Genomic DNA, 21,929 nt, shown 5'->3' with positions numbered 1-21,929 from the left:
ACTCTTGGGTTACTTTGCCAGAAGTGAATGCGGATGATAATACGTTTCACGCATACACTCCTACGGTAGTCCTGGCTAATTACACGCCATACAGGACGCAGGAAATTCCGATTTCTGCTTGGCAGCATCGTATTTGGTTCAATGGCGCCATCACCCACACGGTTACACCGGTTCGTTTAGGTCCCTTGTCCATTCCAGGGTCCACTTACGTCAGCTCCATACCGCCTTGATTACGGTACATAGGGCTATAGTGCAATACGTCTCACGCAATGTCCAGGTGGGGGCACCTGGGGTTGCGGCACAGCCAGCTGGCCCAGCCGGGATTACTATTAGTCCCGTCATGGTTAATTCGGTAATGGGCAAGCCCCCTTATTGGCTTGCTGAGAAATTTGACCAGCTGGAAGCAGTTTTTCCAAATTCTACTCCTGTGGAAAAACACAGGATCCTCACCATTAGTTTGCAGAAAGACTTGGTCCCAGAGGAAGCTGATTGTGATAACTGGGGTAAGGTGTTTGCAGCAGTCTACTCAAAGTGCTTCCTCACCCAGTCTATGGCTGTACTGCCCTCCGTGATCAAGCTTGTTCAGGATCAACACGGTCCGGAGGCGGCGGTCGAGTTAGGGATGAGGCTTGTCTGTGTGTTTGACGTAGTTGCCACGCTCATCATTGCTAACGTCAGGGGAGATGCAGTTAACTTTCAAGTGTCGAATACGCTGCGCCTCGCCGACGACGTCGATAAACCCCGGCAGTTGCCTAAGATTAGTGCAGAGGCTTATAAGACCATTGGCCGCAATAGTTTAGGGGTTAAGCCTTTTGTTCAGACAACAACTGCGCAACCGCAAACTAAGACGACCATCCGGCTTTTCCCAAACAAAATCGTAAAGCTAAAAAACAGGGGAAGCAGCAACAGAAACAGGGGTCTCGTCCCGCGTCGCCGGTCCAAGCGACTACTGAATGCACATATGATTTGCCCAATCGCACTAGGATTAGGTCTCCTGATAGATTTCAGGTTCCTGAACAACGTTCTCCTCGTTCTTCACAGGAAACATCGGTCTCACTGTCCGGTGGAGGAGAATGTGGCAAAGGTCGGGGTGCCCAACAAGGACGTGAGCAGCCCCGCCAGACTGACGGTAAAGGCAAGCAGGACTAGTTTGCCCGACAACGACCCCCGTTTCAAAAGAAGAAAGTTGCTGCATTAACAGCGAGGTATGCCACAGATAGTGAGAACGCAGCTTCAGAACCTGACATGGGCACAGACGCTGCTAGACAGCGCAGCGGAAGTTAAAGTAGTGCGACAAGCACTGCGTCCATATCTGAAGGAGACAGCAACTGACACATTCATTACTGTAGAAACTGCTGATACTAGAGTGGCTCCCCCTGACAGACTATATGACATAGTCCTTTTAATAGAAGGTGACATACAACGTACCATAAAAGTGATTTTTGGGGAAAATCTGACCTCTACATATGACATTCTGTTAGCAGAGGCAGACTGGCCCCCAGCTTTCGTTTTGGCCGCTCCTAGAGGGGAGGAGGTAATCCTCCCATCTTTTGCGCACACTGTGCCGAAGGATCAGGCTCAGAACTTTGCAGAAGAGTGGGCTCAGGTACTTGCTCCGGTGTTGTACCGTACTCAGGTTGGGTGGGATAAGTTGTCGCCAAGCCATGAGATTCCATTACGGTCTATGCCCCAGCTGCAACCCCAATAACCCATGCGCCGCAAAGCTAGATCTCACGTCGCAGAAATCCTTGAACAATTGGAATATCAAGGTGTTATTGAAACATGTGTGTCACCCATGAATAATCCTCTATTCACTGTAACTAAACCTGATGGGTCGTACCGCCTAGTTTTGGATTACGGCATTTGAACTCTCATTGTCGGACCTGTGCCGTACAGAATACCCACAGTTCTGCCCTCGTTGATAGTCTCGTGAGAAAAAGGTTTAAGATCACACTTGACATGTCCAATGTCTTTTACAGCCATAATCTGTCCTCGATTAGTAGTCAATGAACAGCCTTTACTTCTAGCGGCAAACAAAAACAGTTTAAAAGATTAGTCATGGGCTATAAAAATAGTCCAGGTGTCTTTGCCGCACGTGTAGTCTCTCTGTTAGTGAGCATTGTCCCTGATGCGTACACGTATGTTGATGATATCTATCTCACGGACGACGAATTATGGCCGCATCTGTGTCGCGTTGACCGCATCATTGTCATGTTTGCGGACTTCGGTTACAAATGTAACTTTGCTAAATCACACATTGCAGAGTATACAGTGTTCTTTTTGGGCTATGAACTCAACAACGAAGGTCGAGGTTTAGCTCCCCACTTCCTGGAGAAGTGCGCATGTTTACATGCTCCGACAACACTGAAGAAACTACAATCTTTGATAGGTTTTTTGAATTTCGGGCGTACTTACATTCCCGATTATGCCCAGCGTATCAAGCCGCTATATGCATTGGTACAACCTACTTTTTCCAAATCGAGCTGGCTGCCAGAACATTCAGCTATCCTGAAATCTTTGCAAGCTGATCTTCTTGTTTCGAAATATTTACTGACGCGTGATAACCACACTTACCTGGTAATAAGAATTGTGGGTTTCACGTACTTAACATTCAATGAGGGCTACACAGTCCCCATTACTTACAAATCGCACTTGTACACATCGGCTGAAATGCGCTTTTCCACTGTCAAAAAAGTTTTGACTGCAGTGTAGATGGCGATTCTGAAGGAGAGAGCGCTGTCGCAAGGGAAACGCATGTTGGTTGTCACACCGTATCCTGCCCTTGAGGCAGTAACGAAAGCCAGTGTACCTAATTCTAAAGCTTTGCATCCACGTTGGATACAATGGGCCACTTCTTTGACATTGCCGGATGTCACTTACATCATTGCAGACTCAGGAGTACTAGCAGTATGAATTTATTCATACATCTCCTCTGTCCTTGCGCCCGCTTGAGGATTACCATTGTGTCATTTACACTGACGGTTCGGCGCAACAGGCGACAGATCTAAGCATGCTTATTTAGCGGCCTGCGCAATAGTGGCTGGTACTTTCGTCAATGGTGAATTCAAATCTGATGTCGTGCACACGCAGTCATTAGGCGATTGTACCGCCCAGTTGGCAGAGCTTCGTGCTCTGGTGCTTGCACTGGAGTTTGCTGATCCTCGAGTTACTACTCTTATAGTGAGTGACTCTTTACTGTGTTCATTCTTTCAACGACAATTTATTCTTTAGGTCTCAAAATGAGTATCGTGATTCCAAAGGTAGCACAATCAAGCATAAAATGCTTTGGGTTTGAGTCGCAGAACTTAAACAGCGTCTGCCTCTCGTGAATGTAATTCATACTCTTGGGCACCAGCGAGTAGCTGTCCACGCTGTCGGAAACAGCTTAGCTGACGAAGCAGCGAAAACAGCAGTGGCAACATATCTGGTAGCAGCAGTTACCAGATCCAAAAGTAAGATTGATGATGACATCTTGGCAGCTATTGCTGCGACGGAGAAGGGAGGTGATTACTCTAGAGGTTTCCCTTCTAAATACTCTTATCATTTCAGCCCTGATAAAGTTCTCTATGTGAGAATTAACAACGTTGGTGACAGACTGATTCCCAACGCGAACTGCAGACTTTCTTTGATAACAGCGGCTCCCGAAGGTATGGCTTCTGCCCATGCCGGCATTTCAGCGACTGTTACTAACTTACAACAACGTTACTGGTAGCGCGGATTGTATAAACAGACTCATGCGTTTGTTCTTAATTGTGACATCTGCTAGAAGATAAAAACTTCGACTGCTGCGCACCCACCTCAAACACAGTTGTACATATCTAATAAACCACTTGGGTGCGTTTATTTAGATCACGGCGGTCCTTTCTCCTCTGATACTGCGTATAAATACACCTTAGTTGCAGTGGATTCGTGCACACGTTTTCTTTGGGTCTGGCCACAACGGAGTGCTGATGCTCGAACTGTCATCAGGGATTTGTGTGTCTTTGTGGGAATTTTCGCATGTGGTACCCTTCATTCTGACCAAGGTCCTGCGTTCGCCTCTAAGGCGTACAAAGAAGCCATGAGATCTGTGGGGATCCAAGTCAAATTTTCGTCTCCATACCGGCCTGAGGGCAATAGTGTTGTGGAGCGAATGAACCGTGACTTAAAGCAATCCCTGAGAGCTAGGGTTTTAGGTACTGGCAGGAACTGGTTGGCCCATCTGTATAGTGTTCAACGTGCACTTAATAATCTCCCTAGAAGGTCTCTGGGTGGGCAGACCACATACGAAATGCTCTTTGGTATAAAGATGTTTGTCCCGGACCTTGATGGTCTAGACATGGCGGCGTCAGCCGCACCTTTTGACGTAGATGATCACTGTGCTGTATTACAGAATCTACAAGAGACCAGAGACAGTCTTGCAAAGGAACACTTGCCCTCCACAACTGATGCTGCGCTTCAGATTCCGGTAGTTGGCTGGCTACCTCGAGTTGGTGACCTGGTCCATGAGAAGGTGGAGAACAAGAAGGAGTTTGGCCCTTCTTATCGTGCTCCAGTTCCAGTGCTTGGCGTGCAGGGTACAAGAACAGTCATTTTACCTCCACTTCCTGGTCGCAAGAATAACAGGTACATCTCCATTGACAATGTCAAACTACAACGAGTGGCCGATTCTTCATAGTATGACTCCAGCGGTCTCTTGTCCAGCAATGCTGATAAATTCTGTTTTGGCTCCAGCAACTACAACAGGCCTGACATTGCCATCGAGATGCATACAGTTACTAATCCTTTACTGCCTCCAGCGGCTGGTGGTCCCGTTGAAGATACCGAGTATACTTATCCCACAGATGTGTTGTTGCTTGGTTTGCAATCAAGTGCGGTTGACCAGTCACGTTTTTCATTTGACACTAACTCTATGACTTCCAATGCCCCATCGAAAATTTCTATTTTTGCTGCTTGGTTTAAGAGACATTTTTTAATTCCCCCTTGGACTTACATTTGGCTGGTGCTCATAAGTATTTTTTTGTTTATGTCCATTGGATTTGTGGTTGTATTTTTTCGTCTAGTAAATAGACACTATCTCACCGAAAGATCTACAATTAGATTAATTGATGGAACTTTGGCACCCCACTCCTGGTCACACATCATGAAGAGGGACCAGGCTTTTGTTAATATTACTGCCTGGCCTGTGTTAGATGGGATTGTATGGGATGCTGTTAAACTTCAAATTCATGGGCCCACAGAGGTGATTAATGTCCCCAATGTACTTCGTGTTTCTATGGGGGATGTTGTAAAACAAAACATCCGCTCTGATAGTTGGGATGTCCAAGCCGTAGAGGCTCTTTTTTCTGATTTGAAATATTATGCTGCTTTTGATGCTGAAGATTTATATTTACACACAGCTAACTACGGAGCGCTGTTTTGCTACCAACACTATGGCAATCACTTCCTGCATAAAGCGAATACATTTAGGAATTTTGTCAACTATACACAATGGGAACATTGTCCAGCGCCCATTGAAGGCAGCTCCAAAACTCTAGTGAACAAATTTACATATTTTACTGACTTCAGTGTATCTAAACCTGAAGCCTTTTATTTTCAAATGGATGCTGAGTCAGCTTCTAAAGTTAGACTGACCCACACTAAATTATTGTATTCCAAGTCCTTTATGGATGAATTGGCTGTAGGGGGCTATGGGCTGTGGAAAGATACCTTTGATCTTAAATCTGTTTGGGGTTCTAAGGCATGGCAGGTACAAGATGTGGAAGCTCTGCATCGTGCTTGCCTTATCCCAAACCACATGTTGTTATTAAATTCTACCATTTATCAAACAACCTGCTTCGGATTGGCTACTTCTAAAAAGTTGAATTCCCCTTCTATTCCTGATCTGGGCGCTTATCCAAAATGGAATAACCACACAGATCTGTCCCTTGATGCGTTGCAGTCATTCATTACTAATAAATCCTTCAACATTTCCAACCTGGACCCTGAAGGGTTGTTAATATGGCAGAAGAGCTCAGATTCCTGTCAACATCTTTTTCTGGGTCTATACCCTGGCTATATACAGGTTAGAGTGGACCCCAGATTTGTATCCTCCCATTCTGTTACTACCTATTCTGTCTGAAAGTTATGTCAGAACTGGCTGCAACATTCCACCTTGGCATCTGTTAAACTTCATTTATCAAAATTGGATTTGAATGATTTTGTTAAGGGTCCTGTGGGTGACAGGTCCAAAAGATGGGTGTATGCTGTTTATAACGAAGTTTGGAAATTATCTCAAATTGAAGCTGCTTCCAGATTAAGAGCTATTGATCAAGCAAATTTTGAAAAAGTGCTGGCTGTCATCGATAATAGCATTAACACCCTTTCTTCAAGAATTTACACATTAGATAATATTGTTTCATCTGTTGTGGATATTGTACAGGATGATATGTCTGTTTTATACCATGGTCAAAATCAATTGCGTTCTATAATGCAGTTTGCATGGACTTTACAAACATTGAAGGCTGGGAAAGTTCCCTGGGACTACATGAATACATCATCTTTATTCCTGCCGTTTAATCTGACTGCAAAACAACAGTTCATGTCCATGAAAGATGCGACATACTCATTATTGCATATTGAAAAGTTGGAACCTTTACCTTTCTCTGTGGCCGAATCGAACTCAGCTGTGTGGCTTATCCGCGGTTTGATCACCTTGCCGTTTCCATTGTATAAGTTCAGTTCATGTATGAAACATTATGCCCTAGGCAGATATGAACCATTGGGTACTGCTTTCCTGCATGAAGTTTGGTCACTCCCATTTACATACAGGTGCATGAGAGAGGGTAAAGAAGTTTATTTAAAAGGAGAGGAATGCACTTCCACACCTGATCACTCAGTAGTTTGTAGAAACGTCCAATTGCATGGCGCCTGCAACGTTCAGGCACGGAATTTAGCTTGCATTCTGAAGGGAAATCCTGTGCCAGCAATTACACCGACTTTTACATTATTGGCTAACGGTAGCTATTTGCTTTTAAATAATGAGGCATGCTAGTGGGGATTCCGTACATTGTAACTGTCTCACAACACATAGTCTGCTGTAAAAATGTCCTTTTCCCGCCCACGCATGAGAGACTAGATGTATCTATCTGGCCTTCCATCCCAACCTTGAAAGCAGAGTTCAACAAGATGAGCAGAATAAGGGCTCTATTGTCTCAAAAAGAAGTCGCTCTGACTTCATACCGTGAAACATTCGTCCTTCACGTGGCAAACACCCACACCGAGGTGTATGCGCTTTTAAATACTGATCTCCCCCTTCATTTCGGTGCTCTGATTCATACTATATTCAATGCCTCATCAACAACTGGCTTGGTGCATTTTGTCAAAGTTGTGGGCTCTTGCCTCGTGACCTCCTTCCAAACAATATTTGGTGTGATACCGGCATTTTTTCATTCTATTTTTTCCAGCGTCTTCGGCGGGCTACCATTGATTCTCGCCCTGACTGCTGGTGTGTTCCTGTTGGTTTGTTTGCTCCGCAATGGCTGGACGATCTGTATCACACCACAACCCGCCGTGGCCTTTTCAGCTGCGCGACCGGATGCTTGAATATTATGGAACATTACCACTGGCCACCTTAAGTGTGGCTTATGGATTATCCTTCCGGTTCTCTTACTTTACCTGCGTGCAACCTGTTTTTCATTGCCTAGATTGTCCATTCGAATGGGCTCTGGATTTGTGCCTCTCGAACACGGTGTCTCCTGCCCCGGATTATGATCGACTAATGAGTCCCTTGGTAGCTCATGAGTTAGACTGTTCTGGAATGGGGATTATGGCCTGTGGAGCGGCACATGGAGTCCTAAGGAATTGGGATATATATGCGGTAGCATATGACTTCTTGGCAAGAAGTTATCTTGAAGAACACGCAAGTTGTCCTCTGAATGTGCCAGAGGCTCCAGTTATTGAAGAACATGTATGCTCATTTACTTTACTTGACTGGATGGCGGACTCTTTTACTGAACATTATAATGACTTCCTCTTGGAGGCGGTTGCTACTTATTGTGCCTACACGTTGATGGATTAACTTGGAAGTTGTCCATCTTCCGCACGTCCAAACCCAGATTTTTACATTTTTCTTTTTTACACCTCATTAGGCTCTGTCACGCCTCTGTGGGACGTTTTACTTTTTTACTTTTTCAAACAAGTTTTTCGAACTGTCACTACCAATTATATGGATTGGCAATACATGAACTTGGTTCTGTCTCAATCGAACTTGAACTCTGCGTTTCTACTTTGCTTCCCTATTTTGTTTGTGGTCCGATCAAGGAAGGGTGTAGTGGAGACGGAGTTCCATGTGCACACATTGTTATGTTAGCATAAGCGTTTTAGATGAAAAACGCCATCTTGTCACTTTGCTGCTTTTGCACACGACACTGCAGGTAGCTGTTATTACAAGAAAAACGGCTTGCTTGCTTTTTCTTGACATGGGAACGGTCTGTTGTTCACATCCCTAGACGTGCACCGCGACCTTAGTTTGAACACTGTGTGCAGAAGCCGTCAAGGTCAAATAACAATGTATGCTTTTAAATTCAGGTTGATCGGCCCACGCTCTAGCCATAACACGCACACAGCTGCAAATATCTGAAACTCGGGTGCCTTTAATATTGCATTTGCATGCATGATTCAGACACTTGGAGAAAACCTTTTCCAGACACAGAGCAGAGCTGATCCTGAGATGTGATGTGATTCACCTAAGTTGATATTTACGGTATGGGGTTCCCCATTCAAGCCTGGAGACCTTCTATTAGTTTCATAAAACTAGCTTACTATTGAAGGGAGGGTGGTTGTATTCCACTATCATTTGTAATATGATTTCTCCCTTCATTTTCTATGGTATTGTAACAACGCTGATGGTTTTGTTTTTAATCATTTGTCTGCTTATGTTAGCCAAAGTACTGCACCTTAGGACACGTAGTTAAAAATAAACATTTTAAACTTTACAGTGTCTCTGATTACTCTTGTTGTGGACTGATATGAGAATGATAACGAAAAGGTGTTTCTGATTCCCACCATTCATGAGAGTACTCCAAGTCGCTTGTTCTGGGTTGTCTAATCATTGGTAGCTTCGAGATGATACGGAGAACGAATGAGACACTGATGCTAGTCGGATAGGGGTTCTGGGTACTGAGGTGAGTTTTTTGGTACACCACAATTCACTGAGGTCCTGGTTTCCTGCGCATAGTTCTGTGCATGAGCAGAATCCCTGCAACACTGCGAGATGTAAACTCGGATTTCCGACAACTGATAAATCCTAGGTTTTGCAATAGAGATTTCATCAGCTGTAACTACGAGCCTAGTTTGCTCCGATCTTGCCACATTAACAGGATGTCGTCCAAATAGACGATGAGTCTGACTCCTCTGGCTCAAAGCCATGCGCTGGCGGGTGTAACACTTTGGTGTAGCACCATTGTGTGGAGGAGAGGCTAGAGGGGAGCCACGTGAACCTGAACACCTGTTCCCTCCACCTGAATTGCAGGAAGAATCGGTGAGGGGCAAAGATAGGGACGGTGAGATAAGCGTCCTTCAAATCTAACCTAACAAGCAAATCGACTGGGAGTAGGATATCTCAAAGGAGATGGCTCCCCTACATTTTGAAGTGACGGTATACCGTCCACCTGTTGAATTCTCGCAAATTGATGATGGGACAGAAACCATTGTCCACCAGGAATAGGTTACTGAGAAAAACCCTTGGATGGCGGGTAGAGGGCATAATCACCCCTTTGTGTGGTGACTCCTGAACCTCTTGGTGGACTACTTGGATGATGGGGTTACTAACACTGTCCAGGTGTGTCGTACAACTCTATGTGAAAACCCTGCATGGACTGCAACACCCATGCATCCCTCGTGAGCAATGCCTACGTCTGCAGAAACCATTGTAACCTGCCTCCCACCTCTGGTAGGGAAGAAGGGATATTGCTTGCGGTCAGGGCCCCCAGGGGCATTGTTGGCTCTTCTGTAGGCACCTCTGCCGACACAACCATTGCCCCAGGTGGGGTAGAAGCCTCCATATTTCTTTCTGTATTGGCACTGCAAGGATCTGCAAGTTTGGAACTTTTTGGGGTTGGAGTTAAATCCACGTCCAGAGAAGTGCCCCCTACCACTTATGGTCCTCCCAAAAACCTTTGGGTTGAAAACCCTCTGGATCTACTGGTGTGCCTTATCCAGCGAGGAAAAAGTTGCCACGAATTTTGTTAGCTCCTTAATGAAATGGTCACCAAAGAGGCTACCATCTGCCACTACTCCGGCCTCCACAGTGGCAAGCTCTCCCAATTTAGGATCAATTTTAATCGATAAAGAGTGTTGCCGCTCGGTGGACAATGCACAATTTGCATTTCCCAGAAAGCATAAAGCCTTCTGGGTCTAGCTGGAGAGAATAACCAGATTGATCAGTTCACCTGACTCCCGGGCTGCCTCTTCAATATCAAATATTTTTGTGAAAGGCCACAGGACATCAAGGACCTTATCCTGGCAGGCCCTCCAGGAATGACTCAGACCCTTTTTAGGGTCTTTGATGTACTTGGTAACAAAAGTCGCCATTGTGCAGTCAATTTCAGGTGTACATGCCACCTTCCCAGTAAGGAATGGTGTTGTGAATTCTGCCTTCAGGCGGCCACTGACCTCTTTGTCCATTGATTTACAGATGTGGGAGGCCACATATGCAGCCACTATAGAAGTTGGAAACAATTCCATAGATCAGGGATGGTAGATGTCATCAGGATCCAGCAGGTCCTGGGAAACCACTATGTCTTGCGGAGAAGACAAACCTTGATCATTCGGCCTGGGTCTTTCTATGCCAGTGTCCCGTCCCCAGAGTCTACTGGGACCTAGCTTGTCACCAGAGTCCTCATCAGGGTTCTCTGATTCTTCTCTGGTATGCACTTCTACCACCTGAGGGGAATAGGAATTCCCTTTGTAAGGGTTAAATTCAAGCTGGGTATCTGGTTCCTGTAAAGCGTCAAGGTGCTCTCCGAGAAAGGTGGTACAAAGCATTTCAAAGGCATCTACTTAGGGGGATACAGCCCAGGCCAAGATTTTGCCCTTCGTTTGTCCTGTCGGGCACCCTGAGTGTTCCAGGTGGGGACAGGCCCCATACCTTCCCCATTGGGGTAGTACATTGTGTCGGGCTGTCAGCTAAATAATTTGCTGACTCAGGGATTATAGGGCAGAAGAAATCCCTCTCTGGAGTGAGGCCTCAATGGCATCCAACTGCTCAATATGTTTGGGGAAGAAGTGATTACTCCTCTTCCCCCGCCCCCCCAAAACTATGAATTTGAACCTGCCATAGTGCTCAGGTACAGGCTAGGCAATATAAGAATATAGGAATCACCCTAGTAACAAATGGCATGCAATCTCTGAGGAGGAGTATTAGCAATATCCTGGTACTTGCCAATGCTGGTTTGTGGAGTATAAAATCGGGTAGGTATGAAAAACAGCGAAGCGCTCCGCAATTCAAATAAGTGCTTGACTGGAGCGAAGTAACCGTAGAAGATAAGGTCTGACTGAACTGACAGAAATTCTCACTCCGCACTTGTGTCTCAATCGTTTCCCCGAATCCTTCAGGCAGAAACTAAGATGATGAGCCACACCGGGAGAAAAGACTTTCAGGAAAGCCTGCAAGCGGAACCTTGTCCGTGCCTAATGCGCCTCCTAGACATCCACGCACAGGGGTGCAAGGAAAGCTAGGAATGCTGCCAGTGTGGACCTAGTCTGCGTGCTCAGCGCCCCCAAGAGGGCCCGACGTGTATTCAGGCCTAAACCACATGAAGCAAGTGGTTTGTCAGGGATATTACCAGACCATTAAAAAAAGAACAAGCATTTGCAATGCAATAAGTCTCGGGTTATCAAAACTTATACCTATTGGTATTGTAAATGATGGCTATTACTATTTCAGGTTTTTAAACGCATTACTAAAAAGGCATTGTCATTTACAATGCCAATAGCTCAAAATCTCACAAATGCGAGATCTATTGCATTGCAAATGCTTGTTTATTTTCTCTCGAGGGCTCCTCCACTTTGTCACGCAAGCTGCCAAATGGCATCTGCATGATTAAATGAGCAGTAGCAGCCCACAGCCGGCACTGTTTTGACATTCCCACTGCCTGCTGCCGAAAAATGGAAAAAGGCTGGAGAGCTCATCGAAGGTAGAGAAATTAAATATGTAGGAGTTTGACTGATTTTTTAGAGAATGACACGACCACCAATGCGAAGCCGGGCTTGGAATCCAAGCCTCAAAGTCGGCCCTAAAGTCCCTAGAAGCATTTGCTGCAATCCAAAAGAAGGCTGCTAATGAAAATGTTAGGATTTGTTATTTGAGATGTAACGCCTAATACTACAAGAATATGCAAGAGTGGACTGGGGCTTGTTCAAAAGCCGGTGAAATGTAGTCTCTTCCTTCTATGGAAGAATGATGCACGTCTCCAGATCAATATGCAAACAGAAGACAGCTTGTAAATGGTAACATTTGTCCTTCAATTAATCAGTGCTTAGGGCAGGGGGTCATGCACGTTATCCATGTGTTCTAACAGATGTGTAATGTAAGCAATTATCATAGCTTGCAAGGAACTACTTTACATCGCAGATTTTTCACGAGTCGACTTTCCTTTCTCCCACAGCTGGCCGGGACACGGCGGATAATGATATGCATACTTTAATGAATGTGAATGAATGCCTCTGTATGTGAAAAGGTGACACAACAGGGTGTGCCGAAGAGTGTAAATGTAAACAGTTCCCAGCATGGGAGGCCTTTTCACCTCATACTTCACTGCCTTCATGCTGTAATCACCCCACCTCCAGGGGACATAACGCCCTTTAAAATGAGTTCATTAACCTAACAATGTTAACATAAAAAGTGAAAGAACAATGTTGCAAGTCACCAGTGTGATCAAACGAGCACCATGCACGCATATGATACAGCACAGCAATCAACTTGAATTACTTTTCACCAAAATAATTATTTGTGACAACCTCTGTGCGTGTCTGCCAGGCATCGAATCCAAAGCAAGCAGGATTAGCCTTAGAAAGACGCCTAAACATGTTCAAATTCTACCAAAAGATGCCCAATCTCGCTGATGTATCAGTTTTCTTACATTATTTATTGGCAAAGGTATTTTATAACATAATGAATTTTTACTTTGTTATTTTTATCTTGGCATAGCCACCGCATTTTAAAAGAGTCAGTCTTTTTTATTCTATATCTGGATGGCTATTATAAAATGTATTATCTATGCGCCCTTGCACATACTTGAATGAAATTGTCCTTTTCTCACATGCACTCCTTACTCCTTTTTGTGTGGTTAATATAATAGACAAGTTTTGTATGGACAGTGTCCTGAGGGTGTTCAGGAAGAGATGGACTTGCTTCACAAGATCTCAGACGTGAATGTATGCAAAAAGTTCCACTCAAGATTTATACTCCACACAATGCTGCTACATTTTGTATATTTTGTACACAATGTGTTTTTATCTTATGTGCTTTTATGGCCCTAGTGGCCGAAATAAAGATTATTGACTGACTGACAGGTACTATCGCAAAAAGCTGTCCCTTAAAGGAAAGACAACAAACCAATTCATGGCACAATTTAGTGGTAAAACATGAGAAAAGGGCTCATTTCAACAACATTACAAGAGCATCATTAAGGAAACGTACGCATGAGACTGGTGAGCAGCTAAAAAAGAGGAAGTAACTTTCCTTGGTGGATGCCTTATACGGCAGACTCTATGGTTCAACTGTTCAGAGCAACACTCATGGGATTTTTAGTCTTTGGTGTTCTGATGTTAATGTTGGTTTTTCGCAGCTGAGCAATAAATGAAGAAAGTTATTGCATAATCTGAATCTCTGGTCCGGACATTGAATTCTGGGTTGTTTTGGTTTTCAAATAGGCGGTCAATCGTCGGAACTGCTTCATTCTGGACAAAATACATTCTGCAAGTGAATACGATTTCTAAAAAAAGTGCACTTTCAGATAAGATTTCTTTGGAGGATGTGTCGAGATTTTCCTTCCTTCCATCCAAACCCTTGTCCAATATCTTGTGCTTTCAAGTGCTCACTATGGGAAATCTCTTCCGAGTTCCGACTGGTTTTACCAAAATACATCTACCCAAATAAAGCAGTTGTACATGTTGTGGTTTGCTTCCGCAAATGTACCAAAAAAGCTGCATTCCTTGCAAGGCCATAATTACCTCTCAAAACTCCCCACCATCATCCTTCTCCCAAAAAATATCCAGACTCACCTAAGTGTCTGGTGAGCTCAGATCACTTCGCAGTACAGTTACTGTGCTCCTAGAGCCCCTAGTTTCACAAAGGGGCATACAATGGCACAGTCCTTCTCCAGAGTGTGAACTGCATTTGGAGTTCTATCCTTCCTTGTATTTGCACCTCTGCCTCGGTAGGCACCGTAAACTGCTCTTTCAAAGAAACTCCCCGATCTGCTTCTGATATATATTTTTCTCTGACTCTGACTCCCCCTGCATTACATTCCAGTCTTTCTCTCCCCTATTCCCTCCCCAGTTTCTTCTTCCTTCAGCTACCCTCATGTGATATCCTATTATGAGAGCTTCCTGCCTGTATTCTACCCACCCTAGTGCCCTCCAAACTCCCGAGGTTTGATGTCACACTAATATTTAGCAGTTTGATGTGTAAGTGCTGTTTTTCATTATATCTTTTTTATCTAAGTAACAGCCTATTTCTTCTTGTAACTCTTGTATTCGCCATTGTGGAGCGCTCTAACACCTATCCATCATGTTCCTGCAAGAAACAGGCCTTGCACTCCTGGTGCTGGAGGGCGACAACACCAGTTTCACGGACCACCATATTCTAACCTATAATTGAAGTATTTATTGCACCATGCTTAATCATCACGCATTGGGACCATTTAAAATCAGACACTCCTGCATCCTCATGTAAATGAGGTCACGGTGAATGCCCATTATCTGTCAGACCACCATAACCTCCTTGTGCCACAGTTAAATACTCTGTTAATGTAGTTGTCGGGTAAACATCACTAAAATGGGTCCAGACTCAGCCAGTGCTTTAAATGGGCTGGTTCTCACCAGTGCCAAGTATAGGTACCTGTTAGATTTTGCCAGAGACACTGCATATGCGCCTGTTGATGAAATCTTTTGTTAACAAAACCATAAAATGGGCTTAGATCCTGCTCATACGTATTAGTTGGCTTCCACGTCTCTTTTGTTTCATTGCTACTTATTGGTCACACCTTCTGCTTCCTCTCGCTACTCACCTCCTGCATTCTTCCAGGGGTTCTGTTCCTGCAGTGGAGCATGAACTTAGCACAGCTTCTTGTTTTGCGGCCAGTGTTCTTCCACTGGCCACGAACCCCCAGTTACTCTCCCCCCCCACTCTGAGTGTATAGCACTCTACAGTCCCCTGCACTCTGTTGTTGCTTCTTCCTCCACCCTCTCTCCCAACTCCCTCATGTTGCTCCCCATCAATGCCCTTCTCCTGCTGCCCGTTGCTGCTCCCTTCCTCTTCCCATGTACCTCCCTGGTGTTGCTTCCCCCCAGCCCTTCACCCACTATCTGTTGATTCTGTTTCCTCCAACATCCCCCGCACCTCCCTTGTGTTGCTTGCCCCCTATGTTTTTTAGACATATTGCACTGCAAAGCTGGCTGCTGTGCAACATGGCTTTAAAAAAAAAAATGCTATCACGCGGTCAATGCTGTCCGCGTCATAGCGCTTCTTTCACTTTACTTTAAAGCAGCCTGTGCTGCTGTGCAACGAGTCTTAAAATATTGACTAAGCCTATAGATCTTGCATAGGCGAAACCTATTGGCTTTGCCAATGCTTGTTGCAAAGTGCAGTGGGTTCACCTCCATCAGAAGCTGCATGAAACTGAAGAAAATGCAGGACTGTTTTCTTTGCGAAATAAATAATGATAACTTGTCTTCATACAACCTTTCTACTTTCCAGGGACTGTAAATAATATATGTTACAATTATTCAATTTAATGCCATTCCATTTACAAGTCTAAGTTGCCCTTGTTAGGATTCCACTTTGTCCTTCAAATAGATGCAAATGTTAGAGACCAGCAGTTAATTCACCTAAATATACCGACATCAGAAAGAGAAAAGGCACGATTCATCCACCTATATGCCATCTCAGCTCCCACAATTCCAGTAAGGTCCTTGGGTCCTTTCTGCTTAAGCATGCATTCTCATATGCAATATTCATGGATAAGCCCATTTCAATCACAAAATAATTATGAACAAACAGGATAAACTATTAAGCAAAGCTTACGCCTGTTCAACTGATTGGCATTCGAGACACATTAAAAAGTGTGCTCAGATAATGCGCTACAATGCATTATGATGCTGCAGCTTCATAGAGTATTAGCTACAACACGTGATATACCTTCCTTGTATTTCTGCCATGGGTCATGTATGCTTGGAAAGAGATTGCAATGTGTTATTACTGGTGCCAGTACCCACAATAATTGTTTTAGAATAAAAATAAGAAAATGTACGTTTTTCCAAGAGGCTCCATTATTTGGGAGCAGATGAGTTTGAAACGCCAAATGCGACAATAAGTAGAACTGAGCCAATCTGACACCGACTTTTGGAAATATCTTTTGTTTCATTTTTCTAAATTATTTTTTGTATTCTTATAATTCGTTTTGTCGTTTGGAATATTTAACCTTTTGAATGTGAATTTAACATGTGACCAGAGGTGTTTAAGTAGCTGTATGCCGCATCCTTGGAGATGCACCTGGATAGCCCGACCATCTAAATGCACTCTTTGCAGTGACAGTTTTGTTTGCATTAATGGTATTGCAATCAGCATACATGAAAGAAACATGATTTTGTTTTATTGCATATACTTCTATCCAACCCACAATCCAAGCTTCCCAAACGTTCTGCAACTTGGCAGTCGGAGTATGTTTATATTGGTTAGTATAGTCTTACGTACTCCAATTTCCTAAGATTATATATGGGTATGTGTGTGTCAGCTGAGCTTTCTCATCTACAGAGGCCTGTAGTATCTCTCTTGCAGAATACACTGGAGAACTATAGCATATTGTAAGTTAAGAAGCACTGCTTATCACTGCGGTCTCGTGAAACAGATACATGACAAATCCCTGCTCCTGCATGCACTATTTACAAAACGAGCAGCCCGACAAGCTTGTGTTGAAAGCAGTCTGGAGCTTAGCTTTCGCAAGCTTAAGACTGTCAGAATTGTGTCATTCAAAAGGAGCAGCCTGAAGTTGTGAAAGTACACATCTGAGTTGTACTGGTTGTCTCAGTTACTACAACAGACCATATTTCAAGATGGCAGTCTCGTATCCACAGCCACGGCTCTAAAGACGAGCTGCGGGTACTGCAGCTGCGTTGTCACATTTGGCGGTGAAGAGCGGGCCAGGGAGGCGATGCCGGAGGATGAGGGGGCAGGGCTTGAAAAATCCACTCTCCCACTCACATTGTCCAGCAATATTTATTCAGGATGAGCTATTTTTAGGGACTATGGAGTTGACAATCCTCAAACTTCATAGAAGACAAACTGGCTTTTGACCTCTGTTTCTGAAAGCAGAGCATACGTGACAAGATTTAAAGGCATTTTGATTGCTCACAAAGTGAAAGAGCAACAAAAATGCCATTAAATCTTGTTATCTTGTCACATTTGCTGACTTTCAGAGACAGAGGTCAAAAGTCTGCTTATCTTATTACATTTATTTTTCTTTCAGTGACTTAAGTTAGAGGATTGAACTGTGCAAAGCATGTTAAATGAAAGGCTGTAAGATGTCAGGCTTTTTTCTAACACAACACTGAAATAGCTAAGTGAACTGTTCAAACATTTCAAATATATTTCACTAGTTATGAAGACCCAATTTTGTAATACTGTGGTGAAAAATTATTTTTATAGTATCAAAACAAATTTGAACACTTTACTTGATGATGTGCAAATTTTAAATATTTTTGCTGAAACTCAATTTCCCATAATTGTTTATGCGCTATTATCAGTAAAACCCCATGTTAGTGGGAACGTTTTGTGGCCATTTCAATGGAAAATATGCTATCTGTATATGACAATGCACTACCACGTCATGGTTTGGTATTATATTTATGAAAAGTGAGTTTTTAAACATGAAGTGGGAATTATTACTGCTCCTGCCCAGATGACAATGCTATTAGTGAACTAAGAGGCAAGCCAGGAGTTATGTGTACCCTATATATGGGCGTAATTCTTGTTATACATGGAGCAAACATTTAGTCTAGTAAATAAAAATAGTTTTTTTGTACAGCAGAAATAGTGAACTTGCATATTTGAAGGTGCTCTCTTATGTGATGATAAAGAAAAAGGCGGCTCTATAAGACAATATTTGCGTATGGTCACACTATTTGAGACCAGTTCACGGGTCAAGTACATTACAGTTAGGTCAAGTAGTTTATTAAAGTTACTAGACCTGCAGGTCTAGTAAAATGTTTGATTTTTTGAGCACTGCGGGGGCTGCGGCTAATGCGCCAGAGTGCTCCAGGACATACGGGCATCAATGAGGAGGAATACTGGGAGTGTGAGTTGTGGAAGCAGACAGCATATGCAGCCCGCCCCTTCCCCCTTTTAGATTTGGCAGTTAACCGTATTCTGACATGGAAATGTGAGCTCAGGATTGGTCAAGGTCCTTTCAAAAGGAACCAACACCAGGAGGAGAGCGTGACGACCTACCGAAGCCTAAAAGGCATCACAGCGGCTGCGCGCAACAGGGGTGAAGGGATCTGCAAAAACTAGTAGAAAGAAATGGCTTTAATAATACATAAGGGTGGCCTGTAGGCTAGCGAAAGGAGAGTTGCCATAAGAGTAGTTCTTGGGATGCCTGAAGGCTGGGGCACTGAGGGACAACTGAGAGAGCCAGAGGCGATAGTAGCAAAGTAGACAGGGCACGGCAGAGACAGCACAGTTAATATGCATCAATAACACATCAGTGCGGTCAGTAGGATGTCTGAAAGGAAAGAGTTGTCATAACAGTAGTCCTTGGGATGCCTGATGGTTGGGACACTGGGGGGCAACAGAAAGAGCCTGAGAGGATAGTCACAAAGCAGACACAGCACTTGCAGCCCAGGCACAGCCTCAAAGGTCCTTGGATGTCACAAATCAGTAGCAGAGGAAGCCTAGAAGCTGCTGCACGCAACCCAAGGCGTCTTCACATACAGCGTATGGACACAAACCGGTGTTGGATGGTGCTGTCAAAGTTGATTTACAGTGGTGCAAACTGGCTTAAAGTTGGGGGATCACCTGTTTATCACTGTATGACTGATTTATGATGTTCTTGCATGATTTCTGGCATATATCAATGATCGATTACTGTCATGATGAATTCTGACCATCTCATGATTTATGACCTAATGTTAAACTGCGACCTTTACATGCACTCAGGGTCTCCCACTCTTTTTGAAAGAGAGGAGGGGAGGGATGGTCAAAGGCCTGTTAGGACCAGGTAGCCTGTCTGAGGTGGATTAAAGTCATTTTCTCGTGATCTACCTGTGTCACAGCTTTACGGTGCATTAAAACACATAGTGTATTCGAAGCAGATAAACCAAGGAAAAGACGGGTGCCTTTCACCTCACTTGCATATGAAGAGCTGTGAGGAGCAGTGAATAAAGTACAGCAAGTGTGGCTCTTGGCAGCAAAGGACGTCAGATGCTGCTCTGACTTGAAGAACCAGAAACGTTGTGCAAGTTCTTCTCTTGAGCAATGGCTTCAATACCACAATAATCTTCTATTTGGCAATTACATATGCATTTCATGTTGGAACTTTGATTTGCTCAAGCCCGTAGGGAAGAAGGTGTGCTATGCAAGTAGTCATAATCACTGCACTTCTTCTGCACTGTGCTGCCTCTTATTCTCCCCTCCCGATGTGGCGTCATACAGTAAGGGCAGAATGCCGTCACTCACGCTGAAATTAGCCAGTAATGGGTTGACCCATGCTGTACCCTGTAGTGGCCAAAATAACATTTTGAATGGCAACAGACCAGTGGATAAAGCGCACCGGCTGAAGGCCCTTATACGTATGTTGTATACATATCATTTTAGTAAAATCAAAAGGTCCTGACTAAAGTCTGACCCTAAAAACTTCGACATAGGTTCAAATTCCATCCAGGTCGACTACTCAGGCCTTTACTATTTGGAAGGTCAGAAAGAATGCAGCAGTTAAATAGTGGGTCAATACTTATTATTAGCTCCAAAAGACAAGGTTCAGTGGTTTTCCAATAAAGAGTATCTAGAAGTCAGTATGCACTCAACGTGAAATTAAATGTTTTAGACTTGTATTCACCTCCAGTGAATACAAGCCTGCATTCAAGCCAACTAACAGGATAAGCTGTAAAGTTGGGGAATCATCCACTCAATGTAGCCCTTTTTATCCTTACAGACATGTCCAACACTTGAATAGGATTACATCCAGAACACGGAAGGGTAAGATTTCACTACTTTCCCTTGACAGTCACTGTTCTCACACAGTCGTCCACGCACTAAGATTCTCGTACCTTTTCAATAGCCGGATGTTGCCATATGATCACGGTCCCGATAAACTTGTTTGGACCCTTGAATGTGAGTACGACATATTAACATTCATGGTGTTTTCGATTAGTGCGATTCGATTTGGGGTCTGTCCTCTTCTTTCGGTTGTTCTCTGCACGATATTCACTTGGATTTTTCTTTGGACAGAGGTTGCGTTGATCCTACTACCCGTTCTCTGCACGATATTCCCTAAAACGTTTCTTTCGCTACGAACACGTTTTCTTTGCCTCTCAACAACACCGGGCTTCTTGTTTATTCACACACTTCTGGTTATGAGTGCAAATCCTAAATATTACTGATGTGAATTAAGTACTATTGTTTCATATTTTTTGTAGTGTTATAAACGTGGAACTGTTTACTGAAGCACACGAACTGAATCCCCTGAAGAAGGGTTAATAACCCGAAATGCATTGGGATAAATGTTGAAAATATCGATGTATTTTGAAGCCTAAGGAATTACATTGTTTAACAGATTCTTTTTGTTTACCAAATATTTCAACCATGAATTATGTTTCACCCACAACGTATGTTTAATAATACGCGTTTAATCTATGTCATTTATTTGAATATCAAACATTCATGTTACTTTAAAATATTGGTTGATTAAAAATGTATACTACCTTTTGAAAACTCTTCGGAGTGCGATTGCTGTGCGTCATGTAGGTGTGGATCACTCCAAACCTCTTCATGTTCATATATACAGATAGGGTCCGGGCTGAAACCCTTATACATGAAAGCACGCTGATAACAGCTATAACTAACCTATTTGCTCTTATATCATTGATTCTCACCTAATAACAGGAGTGCAGGCACTACACATTTTCATTGTTCATACTTTTTGCCCATTTGGTACCAGCACCCACTGATTAACCATGTCCTTTAAAGATATAGCCGACATTACCACCAACCAAGCAGATACTAAAGCTTTCACAACGGATGAAGCAGAATCAATATATTCCTTGGTACAAGAAGCACGCACATTCAGTTCCTCCATCAGCACTACAACCCAACTATTGAAACAACTCGAATACACTTTAAAGAAGGAGATTAATCAACGTCTCCATGCTACCACATTGATTGAATACCATAAAGTCAAAAGAATACCAAGAGAATTACGCATAGCTTTGAAACCTATGCTTTTTAAATTCAACAAAACATTCATGCTTAAATGGTATGCAATATTGAACAAATGTTCATTAGATTTGATTCTTCTCATTGTTGAAGAAATTTCAGCGATTCTCACAGAACTAACAGATGACATTAACAGACTTAAAGAAGAAATACAGGTACAAATGGAACAAGAAGATTGGAAGAAAGTTCTAGAAGATATCAATGGTCGTCTAGACAATTATGCCAGAGAAGTACATGAAAGGAAAATTCGAAAATTTCG

This window comes from Triturus cristatus, chromosome 2_1 (assembly GCF_964204655.1).
Source record: "Triturus cristatus chromosome 2_1, aTriCri1.1, whole genome shotgun sequence".
Lineage (NCBI taxonomy): Eukaryota > Metazoa > Chordata > Amphibia > Caudata > Salamandridae > Triturus > Triturus cristatus.
Note: the sequence above shows the minus strand (reverse complement) of the source record.